This window comes from Nomascus leucogenys, chromosome 5 (assembly GCF_006542625.1).
Source record: "Nomascus leucogenys isolate Asia chromosome 5, Asia_NLE_v1, whole genome shotgun sequence".
Classification (NCBI taxonomy): domain Eukaryota; kingdom Metazoa; phylum Chordata; class Mammalia; order Primates; family Hylobatidae; genus Nomascus; species Nomascus leucogenys.
Genome location: NC_044385.1, coordinates 94,047,524 through 94,061,943, shown reverse-complemented (window position 1 = coordinate 94,061,943; position 14,420 = coordinate 94,047,524).

Here is a 14,420-nt window from a genome sequence, read left to right as displayed (position 1 = left end):
GTCCTCCCCAGCAAGCCTATCCTCTGAGACTTGTAGATTCAGCAGCCATGCTACTCACTCTTAACTGGCTGACAGCGGCCCAGTGTTTCATCTTTTTCGGAAAACAAATACGAAGACAAGAAACTGCAGAAATGAAAGTGAAAGATGTCCGCACTTACTCACCCTTCTCTTGATCCCAGACAAGTACCCAGAAATAACACAGGATTCTTTTGGTGCCGCTTTGCCAGTTGGAAATCTCCACAGCTGGCAGGGCCCCTGCCCAGGCTTCCCTTGAGCCCCTAGGCTCTCTCCACCCACTCGTTCCAGCAGGCTGTGCTTGACTCATGCTACTGGCTCAGATCCTGTGCCCAATGTGGCTCTGCGCTCAGTCCAGGGCTGGTCCAGGTGTGCCAGGGCCAGCTTCTGCCTTGGGCATCAGTGTCTGGGCATTTTGCTCAGGGAGTCCCAAGGTCTGAGCCCCCAGGAAGTGTGACAGCTTTCATTTGTTCCAACCACCCACAGCTCAGTGAATGGCAGTGTCTCACACTGACGGTAGTGGCAGCCCATCTGGAGTGGCCACTGTGAAGACAAGAAACTGGGGGCATTTGGCACCCAGCAGCTTTTTTCACTCCTGTAGCTTGGTGAGCAGGAACGCATGTTAAAGCTCTTTTCACACCCACTATTTTGTGGGTTCTGGGTTCTCATCCTGCAACCAAGAGGAATGAGGTACGTGGACACTGGCAAGTGAGCAAGACAGCAAGAATAAGAGTGGCTAAAAGGTGAGCTGCAGCAGGGGAAGCATGGCCAGGGCTGCATGCTCCACGGAACTGGTGGGGGCCAGAAAGAGGCAGGAGCTCCATCCTCTACCAAGTTGTTGGGATAGGAGCCCTGCGCTCCTAGGCATAGCTACAGCCATCCAGCCGTGGCTCTGGACCCAGGTTTTCCTAAACTCTTAGGAGCCCAGGAAGCTCTCCTGACCCCACAGGCTCAGAAGTGCCTGCTCCCACTCCCTGGCCTCTCCTTGCTCCCAGCACCTGCTCTGATTTCAGAGGAAAGTTGTGGCTGAGCCTGGGCACTGTCACGACTTGGCTGGGTGTGCATGCACTTGGGGCAATGCTGACATGCCATCACCCTGATTCCTTGGCTCCCTCTGGACTTTGGGTGCTGAGTGTGAGAGGGAAACCGGCAGGGGAGTGAAGGCAGCTCGGTGCAAGCCTGCAGGCACCCCTCAGCACAAACATCCTGAGCACTTTGGATGGCATGATGGTGGCAGGCAGACAGATTCCTAGGAGGAAAGGGGACGGTCCCCAGTGAAACCCGACTATCAAGCTAAGGAAGGCTTGAAGCCTTGGGGCTGCCAGTTCCAGGTGGAGTCTGAGGTCAGGAGTGAGAACTTATGGTACTTTACCCATGGCTGCTTATGGACCAATCAGCATGCACTTCCACCCCTCTAAGCCTATTAAAACCCCAGGATTCAGTCTGACTCACACAGACATTTGGACTACCAGCTGCAGAAAGGAGCTAACCACTTCAGGTCTTAAACTGTTGGGACAACCTGACTGTGGAAAGGAGCTACCTACTGCAGGTCTCTTCTCTCCTGAGAGGTGGACACTCATCCAGACGACCCAGCTGCAGAAAGGAGCTACCCACTTTGGGTTTCCGGAGAGCTGTTCGGTTGCTCAGTGAAGCTTCTCTCCACCTTCCTCACCCCCCAGTTGTCGGTATACCTCATTGTTTCTGGACATGGGACAAGAATTCAGGACCCACCAAATGGCAGGACTGAAAGGGCTGTAACACAAGCATGGCTGAAAACATGCCCTTACCCCGATTGCCACGTTGTAGGAGATGAGATGGGGAGAAGAGATGTGGCCGTCTGGGAGCCCAGACCTAGAGGATCCCTGAGCCAGGGCTGTGACACCTTCTTTGGGGCTCTGTGGATCCTGATGTCTCAAGCTTCCAGGCACCCTCCACATTCCCTCATTCAGACGTGAATGCTCACAGCATAAGCCACATGTGGTACATCTGGTCCAGCCATGCAGCCTTGCACAAAGCCAGCACCTGTGCTGGCGCCTGGAGCTGCCCACCCCACTACAGCAGCCAGCATGCCTGGCTATGCACAGCAACTGGACCCTGTCCCCGCTGGCCCACACACCCTTCCCCACTCCATGCCTGGCTTGCTCTTAGCAGATGTCAGATCCAGACCAGTAGTGCAAGCTGAGCGCAGATTGCCAGGCTGAGTGGGTGGAATGAGCCCAGCAAGGGTGAGCCATGCTCAGGCAGAAGGCACTGCTAGCCACAGAGGTTTCCAGATGGTAAAGTGACACACCAAGGATCCCATGACAACACTAATTTAGTCCCATGACAACACTAATTTAGTCCCATCACCCACAGCTTGGGAAATGGGGGTGTGGTGACACCCACTAGTTTATATTACTCCTATAGCTCTGTGAGCAGAAACAAATGTTGTAAGTCTTTTCCCATGCGCCATTTGGCAGGTTCTGGGTTCTTGTCTCACAACCAAGAGTAATGAGCTAGGTGGACACTGGAGAGTGAGCAAGGCAGAGAAGGATTTGAGTGACAAAAGCTCTTGACAATGAAAGGAGACCCGAAGTGGGTAACCCTCTGTGTGAGAAGGGGCCCAAAAGTGGTTTGGGAGGCTGAGCTCAGGGTTTTTATGGGCTCAGAATGGGGGAGTGCATGCTGATTGGTGCATGTGCAGGCCTGGAAAAAGCACCATTTGATGGGCTAAAAGACATCAAGGAAGTTCTCACTCCAGTCGTGGATTCCACCCAGAACGAGCATCTCGGTTTTCAGGCTTCAGACTGTCTTCAGCTTGATGGTTGAGTTTCACCAGGGACCCATCCCTGTCTGCCTACAAATTTGTCTGTCTCCTGCCAGTATCGAAAGTATTCTATCTGTAGCTTTTATAGAAAAGTAAATAGCTTTTATAATTTATTTAATATATTACCTAATAATCATCTTAACACAATTATAAGATCTTTTAAAACTATCCAAACATTACTGTGTTTAAAGTTATAGAGAAATATTTTATCAACATAATTTAATGTACATCAACATGTATCAAAATTTTTATCATAGTCTATTTGGAGGACAAAGCCTGTCTTCATGCTTACAGTTGTATATGCAGGCCCATATAAGAAAAATTAGGTTCCACATAATTTCAATAGAAAGCTCTTTTAAATAACATTTATAAATTTAATAAATGTTATTGTTTTCAATAAAGCATTACCAACAAAAAGGCTATTTAAAATTATGACTATTGTCTCCAAAAATAATTGTGAATTGGCTTTAGTTACATGATTCAGTTCTGTTTTTATTTCCTGTTCATTTTTATATCTATCTGAAGTGAAAATGTTATGAGTTACTTGCTAATTAAAATGCTTTGTTTTTTTAATCAACAAAAAATTAAACTCTTGTTTGCTACAAAATCAATAAAAATTTATGAAATGCTGTTTAATTAAAGGTACAAAAATGTCCTTTTTAAAATTTCAAATAGAGTCTTGAAGGAGCATTACATGATGAGGTATCGGGTGGATGGTCAAAGGTTTACAAGGCTTACGAGGTTCTTGTTGTAAGAACTGAGTTGGAAATTGGGAGGCAATTATCTTAATACCAAAACTGCAGCAGCTAACTGTGTGGTGACAAGTTCCCTAGCCACTTTTTTTTCTTACTTTCCAATTTGTGGGAACAAAAACATGAAAAAATTCCATTTTGGCATTTCTCAAGGAAGGGATATAATTGATATTTGGAAAGGAGAGTACTTTGTTGCAATATGACCTTAAAATTCCAACTTTCATATCGTAAATTATTACATTACTCTTGGTCCATTAAAATGCACAATCATGCATTTTACATTACAGATTGCTTGTCTACTTTTCTTATGAAAGACATACAGCTAGCATATGAGGGAACAGACTCTGAATCCAGACTGCCTTCCTTCAAACTTCAGCTCTGCCTTTTATGAATGAATCACCTATGGAAAAAATAATAAATAACAGCTACTTCAAAGGATTATTCTGATGATTACATGAAAGTATTCAAGGTGCTTAGAACAATGCCTGGTACAATATTGATATTATATAAATGCTAGCATTATTATTTCATAACACATTTAGACAAATTTATTGCTTTCTTATATTAACAAGAAAATGTCGCCCATCATGCCATGATCCTAAAAGAAATACATTTTTTAATAATATGCTCACTTGCAGCTCCTAAATGGTTCTACCCACCACACGATTCATTTTAATAGCTAATACTTATTGAGTTTATTTGAACTACAAACTAAATAATTAAGCACTTGAAATGCATCATCTTAATTTATCTTCTCATCAACTGTTTAAGGTATATAGTATATAGCATAATAATTCCCATTTTAAAGATAAGAAACTATGTTAGTGAAAGATTAAGCAACTTTCTCCATATGAGGAAGTAAAGAAATTAGCACTTAGACCCAAGTCTGGTAATTTATAAACCAGGATTCTTACCATTTTTGGTGCTTATAGCATAATTACTTTGTTCTTAAGCCCCACAACTATTTATAAGATTCTTGCCTTAATTTTTAAAATCTATTACATATATCGTTTCTGAGATTAAATCCATATGTGCTTTGGTTTCCAGGACAAAATGCTGTGACTTTGTTTGTACACTAAAATTTTATAGGGCCTTTTGTATTTCTAGGTCCTACACATTTGTTCCCAAACACAATCTTCATGGCTGGGAAACCTTTTCAATATTTCCCCTCTAAATTAAATACCAACTACTGTTTTGTTTCTTTGCTAAAGTTACTATTTCTAAAAGTACAGTTAGTGTTGTATTTAATAATCCCAAACCAGAATGTACTCTATTATTTTTAAATTCATATTTGCTTCACAACTTAAATAGAAGTTACTTGGTAACATATAAACCTATTAATTTAGAGACATTATGAAGAGTTGATTTTTGTCTTTATTATTCTTTTCAGTAGAAGATAAAGTACCAGTTTATTACTTATGGTCGGGAAGTTTCTTTTCCAATATTTAATTTAATGAGGTAGAATTTGAAAAAAAATCATTTTTACTCAAAAAAAAAATCAACACACATAACACAATAGACTTATAGTGTTCAATTAGTATATTTTTAAAGTTGAGATCTAAAAAGAAAATGTATTAATTAGACAATGTCTGAGTCATAGATTCAAGGAATTTCTGTAGTTGCTATAGAAATTATTTTTATGTATTCTTATTTTTATATGTATTCTGATTTTTATCTTATTTTTATATGTATTCTTATTTTTTATTTTATTTTTATATGTATATTTATATGTATTTTTATTTTTATCTTATTTTTATATGTATTCTTATTTTTAAATGTAGACTGAGATTGAGAAATCAATAGAAGTTTTAGGTGAAAAACCACATAAAAGAGTTTGGAGAGGCCAGGTGCGGTGGCTCACGCCTGTAATCCCAGCACTTGGGGAGGCTGAGGTGGGTGGATCACAAGGTCAGGAGCTCAAGACCAGCCTGGCCAACATGGTGAAACCCTGTCTCTACTAAAAATACAAAAATTAGCTGGGCGTGGTGGCATGTGCCTGTAGTCCCAGCTACTCAGAAGGCTGAGGCAGGAGAAATGCTTGAACCCGGGAGGCAGAGGTTGCAGTGAGCTGAGATTGTGCCATTGCACTCCAGCCTGGGTGACAGAGCAAGACTCCATCTCAAAAAAAAAAAAACTAAAAAAGAGTGTGGAGACAGTAAGGGTGATTTTCCAGTTACAAGACACACTTTGAATAAAAAATATTTTGTATAGATTATCTGCTAGTGTTTCATATGTTTTGAATATTTTGAATTTTTTTTATTAATAAGTAAGCATTAAGGTTAACTAATGTCATTACAGAATTTAACTTTTAAGCACCTGAGATTGTAGATTCTAAGTTAATAAGTCAAGTAATTTAATACCAGCAGAAAATTTAGAAACTCTGGTGGTGCAGGCTCTGCTGATTTTAGCTCTCACTCTGCTCAGTAGGCAAAAGGCCCTGTGGCTTACCTTAAACTTTGCAGGCCCTGGGGAAAACTACAATAGAGGCCCACACATCATAAGTCTAATTATTGGAAGGTTTTAAATAGAGGTATAAGATATTAGAAAGAATATGGTTTCTCCTCCCATCTTGGCAGGAATATAATTTAATAACATAATTAGTAAGCATAAAATAGAAATACAGACATAAAGGTTAAGTTTTTTTATTTTATAAAACTATGTAGGAAAATCAAATTTAATTATTATTGTATATAAGAAGGGCATTCCATTAATAGATCAGATATGTTTGGGATTTTAAGTAAAAAATATAATTCATAAATTATTATGTACCTAGAATATAAAATTTTCTCATCTTTAAAAAATATTAATGAAAACAATATATTAATGATTTAATATTTTATATCATGTTTTCTATAGAAAGTAATGATAAAGAGAAAAAATCTTCAACTTTCTAGTGTGTATATATCAATATATTCTAATTAAAAATATAAGCTCAAAATATATAACAAATGTTAAAACACGATTATCTTTCAGGGAAGCTTTCATATAAGTTTTTAACTTCTAAAATGTTCAAAATTATCTGTTAAAGTTAAAAGCAAAATTAAAATTATATTTAGTAAATATCAATGAGGAATTTTCATTTTTAATTTAATTGAACCTTACTAAATATTATTAGTAAAAACATTAGCAATTGAAAAATTTATTTTCAATCTAGTTGCCAGTATAATAGCAAACATCTTAATGTCATGTCTAAACTTACGGGCTGGACACGGTGGCTCGTGCCTGTAATCCCAGCACTTTGGGAGGCCAAGGTGGCTGGATCACCTGAGGTTAGGAGTTTGAGACCAGCCTGGCCAACATGGTGAAACCCCATCTCTACTAAAAATACAACAATTAGCCAGGTGTGGTGGTGCATACCCACAATCTCAGCTACTCAGGAGGCTGAGTTGAGAGAATCACTTGAACCTGAGAGGTGGAGGTTGCTTTGAGCCAAGATAGTGCCACTGCACTCCAGCCTGGGCGACACAGCGAGACTCCATTTCAAAAAAATTAAAAAGAATATTACAAATTGTTTAATATTGCAAAATACAGCCTAGACGCCATGTGTGATTGTTTAGAATTCTGAGCTGAGTATTCCTCCAGAACCAGGAATTGGAAAAGAAAGAGATACTACTGAATAACAATGCTTTATTATGTAATGGTCAATTGGAGTCATGCTATCTGACGGGAAAGATTCAACTAGTTATCTAAATTTTGTTCTTCTTACATACATGAACATCCTTCTATATGGACATCCTTTTTGCACTCTGAAACATTGGTAATGAAGAAATCCACAATCCTGACAGAGTTTGGGCACAGTTCATTTTGCTTCCAATACATGGCAGAATATATGAAGAATCATTTCCCTAGAGTCCTACAGATGTTAATGGTTAAAAGCATATTTAAGGTTACAGGGTTTGCCCTGCCAATGCCTAACACCAGATCTCAGGAAGAGACATACCATTTGAACTTCAATACATTTACTTTTGTGTATGTTTGGGATATGTGGGACTTCTAAAATGCAAGACCCAAAGCAAGGACCCTTCCTGCCCAATTTCAGGGTAACGCTGTGCCTTGATGAGGAACTTCCCATGCCTAGAGGAAGGAGGGCCATTTTTAGTCCACACACACAAAGAAACATCTACTCACTAAAGCTGAAGCCTTTAGGTTGCATTTGCCCCAAAGGGAGGACCTTCTAATTTGAAAAATGACACCATATGAGCTAATGAAGGTCCTCAGAATCCAAGTACTGTAGCTATAAAAAGAAACTTAAAAAATTTGGAAAATATCATTTTATTTTGGAATATTTATTGCTTTTTTCATTTCTAAAATTGTTTTCTATTGAAATTAAAAAAAATCACTTTATGATACTGCATTCTTTGGACTTATTTAGTTAAACCAAGCTTCATATCCAAAAACATACAATTCTAACTTTTTCCCCTCAGTCTCACTATCATTTCACATAAAATTTTAATCTACAAATAAAATCTACAAATATGAGATGTGAACACTGTTTGGTTCAGGTAAGTTTTAGTTTAATCCTCAACTCTCAGATATGTTAGTATAGTCTTGGTCAAGGCACTTACTTGTTTAAGCTTAAATGTGGCTCATTATATAAATAGTAATTTGAACAGTAATTCATCCAATACATGTAAGCAGCTCTTCCTTCAATTCTCAAAAAAAAAGTTTTATAAAAATATTCTAAGTGAAATTTCTGATCAGAATTTCTGATGTATTAGTAAATTAAGTATCCTATTGAGTTGGGTAAGGCTTCCTCAGCATTCTAGGCTTCCCATATGTTTCATAATAGTCACCTAAGTATGCACAAATTCTTCATCTAGAATATGCTTTCCTCTCAGGCTGTAATCTTTGTGGAACAAGAACCAAGTCTGTAATAATCCCTTCTCTATTCCCAGCTTCTAGCACAGCGCCTGGTACTTGCTTAAAAAGTATTTCTTGAATTGAACAGAAAAAGAAATGTGCCCAATTGAGATTAAGTTAAAATTGATAGGAAGGTTGTGGCTATTTCGAGTCTATGGGTACAGGCTTGGCCTCTGCTCATGCTGACTTGGTCTGTAAGCTTACATGTTCAAGATTGCCTCCATGGGGAATAGGCCTGCCTGCCCAGGTCTTGGAGCCAGAGATAGAAGTCAAAAGAGAAAATGGTTTTTTCTATCTATTCTAAGCCTGACTTGTCCCTTTCTCTTATCCAACTCCAGCATGAGCCTCTTCTCAAAGATGTAAAATTGAAGAATTTCCTCTCCCTCAAGGGCCCTGTGACCCATAATATGCAAATCTAGTAGACAATATGATCACTTTTTGGACTGATAACTAACACTTTCATTTGTAGTCCAGTGCAGGTTTGGTTTGTACATTTAAAATGCCCCATGCAGAAAAGTCAGCTGTAATATCCTTCCTGATCTCCCCTCCCAGATCTCAGTTCCAAGAGTCACATCTAAAGCAAGAAATCATATCTTCAAAGATGCAATTGTTTCTAGGTTCAGTCTAAATGCATGCCAACTTAAAATGCATCACAGTGAAGCTACAAGTCATAGGCTTACAACTAGATAAACCATGAAGTGTTTTTTTCAATTTTCTTTTGTTACTGCTGTTTTTAAAGTATCGGGCAGTGATTTTGTTAATTTGTAATTAAATTACCTAACAGATTCCATCCCCTGAACAATTGGACACCTACTTTATATTTGTCTAACTTTTGGGCCCCTTGAATAAATTTTCTTAGATAATTGTCTGATCCTATGACAAATTTAAAGCTTCATCTTTTCATTACAACTTCCAGTCTATTTTCTACTCATCTAGAATTCAAAACACCTAATAACTCAACTGGCTAACTGGACATCTTACTTTAATATAATCATCTTATGTCATCTAAATTGCTCCATACTTGCTTACGGGTTTTGTATGCTTTCTATGTTACGTGTATATTTCTCTGCAGAATTATAAAGTGAAAAAAATAGAATATATTACATAGAAAGGCCTATTAGGACTCACAATTCCATTAGCCTGTCGTGGAAGCAAATGTAAACCTTTCTTCTAAACATCTGTTATACAGAATTACATCTTTCAGTATATGCCCATATATACGATATGGATTTTCATACATCTCTGAATTGTATATTCCGGCTTATAATAGATCATTTATTTTGAAATAACCATCGAGAAACTTCTACTTGCTTCAAGGCCACCTCAGCAGAGGTTCTCTATTTGCACCATGCTTTAATCAGTTTGAGTTTCTCTTTTTATATTCTTTCATTTGGAGATAATATGGTTGGCCATTGTATTCCTGTTCTTTCTTTACATTCTGTTCTTGCTTCAGGGAGAAGTTAGAGAAGACGGGAAAGAAGGAAATGTATATACTTTGGTTACTAAGCAACCATTTTTAGTCCTGCTACTAATATGCCAAGAGTCCGTATCTCAACTTTTACCTTCTTTTCTACTCTTTCAAAAATTATTAATCAAATTTAAAATAATATTTATTTCATGTAACTAGCCTTATTCATGTACCAGCTATGCTCCAAAAGTATTTGTATTTAAAGCTCCTAATTAAAGACAAAGAAAAGGAGCCTCTAGAAAGAAATTATATTACTGTTTATTTCTTTTTACAAGCAATAGATGTATGTAGAAATATCTGTGTACTTGTCAAGAACAGAAGGAAGTAATGAATGCTGTATAATTTTCCTCAATAATTTGAAGAAAAGCATACTGTAGTTTTAGGGAAAAGGTAGTGATAATGTGAAAAATTAAGCAGGAAGCTGATTCTTGGGACTGACAAAAAAACTGAAACAACTTCCTACCAAAAAAAAGGTAGAAATAACATCTATGAAATAAAGCTGTCTCCGGATACCCTGTTCATGCACTTCATCATGAAGCTCTCATGTCCCCTGAAGATAACCATTAACTCTGCCTCCTCCCTATTCCAGGATTCAAGGATCCCATGTTGCAGATTTTTTTTTTCCTTTTTTTCTTTTAAGACAATTATATTGATTCATGTCCTCAAGAAAGCCCTTCACAGAAAATTTTCGCCCACTAGTAGGAATCCTCCTTGTACCCTGTGGTAATAGGTGATAGGATCCCGGCCTCTCAAGATGGCAGTGGGGCTGCACTTTCCCCTGGATATGTCGTTACTTACAGGAGCCCCTGTACCATTAGACAGTCATAGACCTTGTATGCTCTATCATTGAATAGAATTAGCTTTTGGCATGATGATCAAATCATCATTTATTATATAATATTCATGGGAAAATGTGTTTCAGGTTTTCAATAACATCCTAAAATATTTTGAAACATCATAGCTGGTTTTTCATTTGAGGACTGCTTATACTTTATTACAAGCCCTGGACTTTTAATAACCTTTTGTAAAAGGTTATTACCTTTTACACACCTGTTTTCAATTGCTGAAGTTATGTTGGTATAATTTGTCTCTCTGTTTTGCCTTCCTCCTGGCTGGCAGCTGGCCAAAGGTTTCCAGTAAATTTGTTTTAGTGAATTACTTTTTCTTCCCTTGTATTTCTATCCTCCTTTGCTGCCTCTCTGCTGCTGGCCAGGTTCCCACTATACCCTGGTAAACTTTACTATAAGAACAGGCCAAAAAAAATCTCTTCATGGTGTTGTAGACAAGGGTTTTATTTGGTTCACACTGTTGATTGGTTTTTGCACCTTCTCTCTGTGGCTAGCTTCAATCCATTCCTTTCTCAAATGCTGAGTTTAGCAATTTTATAAATTTAGATTTTTTTAAGTACATTATGAAATACAGAAACTCTTTTACATTTTCTTTAGATAATCTTCATCATCCTAACCATCTTTACTTAATCTTCTGAATACTGAAGACAAATAGCTTTCTACATGAAGTATTTGTCTGTGAATTATGCATATATAGAGACATCTAACATAATGAAATTACTGAAGCAGATGATTTAAGGTAGAAACGTATTAATATTGAAAGTATTAGGTCTTCAGAGACAGATAATTCTCATGGATTAACAAGCAATCCTAAATTAAGAATGATGGTAAGTGATTTTCTATTTATGTTGTATATATAAAGCATGCAAGCATCAAAAACACATTCTTATCATGATATAGGGAAGGGATACACAAGTTTTCTGTGTTCTATACAGTAGCTTTGCTTCTCAGTGACTCATAACAGTTGAACACACCATTTACATCATTTAATATTCCAAGGGCTTGACTCCAAAAGATATAAAAATAATTCAACTCTATTGTGGTTCATTTTATTAAATGGAGAGGAAAAAAGTGAAAATAACTTCACCCAGTTTGATTACTGAGGTTAACACTCCAAGCCTGTACTTCATGTAAATACTGTAGGAAATAGCAACAGCCAGGTTTAAGCTAAATTACATAAAAGTATATCTGGCCACATTTTATTTTTAGGAAGAGAATTTTCAAAAAAAAATGGATGATGGTTTTGTCATCCCCTGCTTAATGTCAATGTCTGATAAGTGTTGAAATTAAAACATAAATTATGTACACTAGATACAACTACAAAATAGAACAAATTGATAAGCATAAAATGAGATTGAGAAAAGGGGCAATTTCTTCCAGCTTCAGCCTTTATATTAAAACTATATTTTCTGTATCAGAGAAAATAGTTTTTATAGTAAGGTGTGTATATATATAATACACATACAATATATTTTCTGTGGTAATACATTTCTATAATTAGGTGTTACAGCAAAGTGGCAGATGTATTAAGCCTAAATCTTTTCAGTAGTTAATCCTATGACCTTCAGAAAATTATTCAGCATATATTGATAAATACTAAATATTACTTTATCAGTATTTTGATGTCTGCTTAAATTGTCTTAAAATATGGCCAGGGGCGGTGGCTCACACCTATAATCCCAGCACCTTGGGAGGCCGAGGCAGGCGGATCACCAGGTCAGGAGATCAAGACCATCCTGGCTAACACGGTGAAACCCCATCTCTACTAAAATAAAAAATACAAAAAATTAGCCGGGCATGGTGGCGGGTGCCTTTAGTCCCAGCTACTCAGGAGGTTGAGGCAGGAGAATGGCGTGAACCCGGGAGGCAGAGCTTGCAGTGAGCGGAGATCACGCCACTGCACTCCAGCCTGGGTGACAGAGCGAGACTCCGTCTCAAAAAAAAAAAAAAAAAAAAAAAAAAAAAAAAAAAAAAAAAAAAAAATTCTTAAAATATATCTGTTTTCATACTCTTTCTTTTCACTAATAACCAGTTATTTTAAAACTGTCATGTGACATACATTACAAAAATTACTAGGTAGTTAAAGGAAGAAGAGGCATTAAGCATTCTGCTATTTGAAGCTGTTGTTATTTTTATATATAGAAAACCTTCAACAAATGTCAAAATTATATACTGCCTGATGGATCTGGTATACTTTTTGACTGGACATAAGACTAAGAAAAATAGTCTTGTTCTAAGATTTAAAAACTCACAGATGACATCCCCCCACCCCACTAACAGTTCTATAATTTCAATATGGATCGTCTTTCATTAAATAATTAATAAAGACAGACAATAACTATTGCTTATATATAAAATTGTTAATATTATATAAAAATCTTTTCTCAATCTTGTATTTCTTAAACCTAGAATTACATTGGAAAGAACTATGTTTTAAATTAAGGTCAAGTTATTCTTAATCAGAATAATAATCCTGATTTACACAATTTTACTTATAATTTGTACTCATCAAGCACCTACCTAGTGTGATTGCTCTTTTACAAGTTTTATTAAAAGGAAAATGTTACAGCTTTTATTTTAAAGATAAAATTGACAGACATTGTGGCAAATAGTAGAATATTTAACAAATTTGAAATCAGTACAAACTAACATGAGTACATTTTTAATGCTACTAAGTTCTAATGTAGTAATTTATTTGAATGTTTTTATAGACCATACTTATAAATCCATTGTCTTTAACAAAAATGAGATTTTTTTAAATTTCTAGCAGCAGCTCATTAGTGAAAGTATGTCTTAATATGAAATAGAATAATATTTGAGAGTGCTTATTTTTAAAGAATCTTTTGTTTCTTTACATAACAGAGTAATATGATGTACTGTGGAATGACCTTTTTACTGTGGTTCATGACAAGAAAGCTTGAAAACTGTTTCTAGGAGAATTTGCCTGTGGGAGAAATGGGAAAGTAAAGGAATGGTGCACATCAGCTCCAAGAAAAGACAAAGTGAAATCAGTGCTATTTCAGTTTTGACTGCACACCGTAATGACCTTGTGTCTCAAGGAAAAATCTGAACAGAAGTCAGCTAGTGTTCTGAAAGAGTATTAGTCAAATTGTAAGAGCTGTTGAACCGAATACATATATCAATTCTGGTATGTAAAAATAATTGTTAAATTACTAATTATGAATAAATTAATATATAATAAATATTTATTGAGAGTTTGTAATGTCCCAAGATTTCTGTTAAATTATTTACATTTGTCTTTACTTCTCACAAAGATCCTATGTGAGCATTATAGACTTACTAATTTTATCGTAAGGAAATTTTAGATATGACCCAGTTGGATTGGCTGAGGATACTGATGTCAGAGACATTAAATAAATTGATCAAGATCACACAGCTACAAAATAGAGAATCCTTGATTAAAACTCATACCCATCTGACTCGTCTATATTGATTTCAGAAAGCACCACAGGTTTTCTTCCAGAAAATTTTTTTAAACAGAAAAGGCTCCCTACTCATAGGCCAGTCAAACAATTAAACTTTGTTTTTTTCCCTGATACTCTGTGTTGTTATCTCTGGAATCATTGCTAATAGGATGAAACAGAAAGTATTTCCATGAGAAATAGTTTTGTTAAATTCTAGTTTTCTTTCTCCAACTCTGCAGTGTTGTA